The following is a 918-nucleotide window of genomic DNA, read 5'->3' on the forward strand; positions in this document are numbered from 1 at the left end:
TGACATGCAGGATACTAAGTAGACGTGATGGAAGACTTGGTGCCTCAGTCTGCCAGCCCCCAGGTGCTGCCTTTTTTTTTTTTTCCTTAATTAATTAATCCATTAATTAATTTTGGGCTGTGTTGGGTCTGCACTGCTGCCCGGAGGCTTTCTCTAGTTGCGGCGAGTGGGGGCTTCTCATTGCGGTGGCTTCTCTTGTTGCAGAGCACAGGCTCTAAGCGCGTGGGCTTCAGCAGTCGGGGCTCGCGGGTTCTAGAGCGCAGGCTCAGTAGTTGTGGTGCACGGGCTTAGTTGCTCCACAGCATGTGGTATCTTCCCGGACCAGGGCTCAAACCCGTGTCCCCTGCATTGGCAGGTGGATTCTTAACCACTGCGCCACCAGGGAAGTCTGGTGTTGCGTTCGTGAGGGCTGGTGGGGCCCTCCTGGGACTGGACGGATCCTTTGTTCCATCTGCACGGGTGTCCAAGCAGGTCTCAGGACAGCCCTTGGCCTCTGAGCATCCAGGCAGGCACCCACGTTCCTCCAGCTCGGGTTAGCCTTGGCCCCTGCAGCCCCCGTGGCCAATTACTGAGCTGATTGTGTCTTTACTCTTTCAAATGAAATCACTCTCTCCAGGTGGGCGAGAAGTTTACTTGTGAACTTGGGTAGGGTTAGGGGTTAGGGGTTAAGGGTTAGGGGTTAGGGTCAGGGTTAGGGCTAGGGCTAGGGCTAGGGGTTAGGGTTAGGCGTAGGGTTGGGTTAGGGTTAGGGTTTAGGTTTAGGGTTAGGGTTAGTGTTGGGTTAGGGTTACGGTTAAGGTAGGGTTAGGGTTGGGTTAGGGTTCGGGCTAGGGTTTAGGGTTAGGGTGTCCAGCCTTACGTCCCATTGAGCTGTGAGTGTAGATGTGGTCAGTCCAGTTGCATCACAGCCCCTGATTG

The sequence above is a fragment of the Balaenoptera ricei genome (genome assembly GCF_028023285.1).
Source record: "Balaenoptera ricei isolate mBalRic1 chromosome 2 unlocalized genomic scaffold, mBalRic1.hap2 SUPER_2_unloc_6, whole genome shotgun sequence".
In the NCBI taxonomy this organism is placed as follows: domain Eukaryota; kingdom Metazoa; phylum Chordata; class Mammalia; order Artiodactyla; family Balaenopteridae; genus Balaenoptera; species Balaenoptera ricei.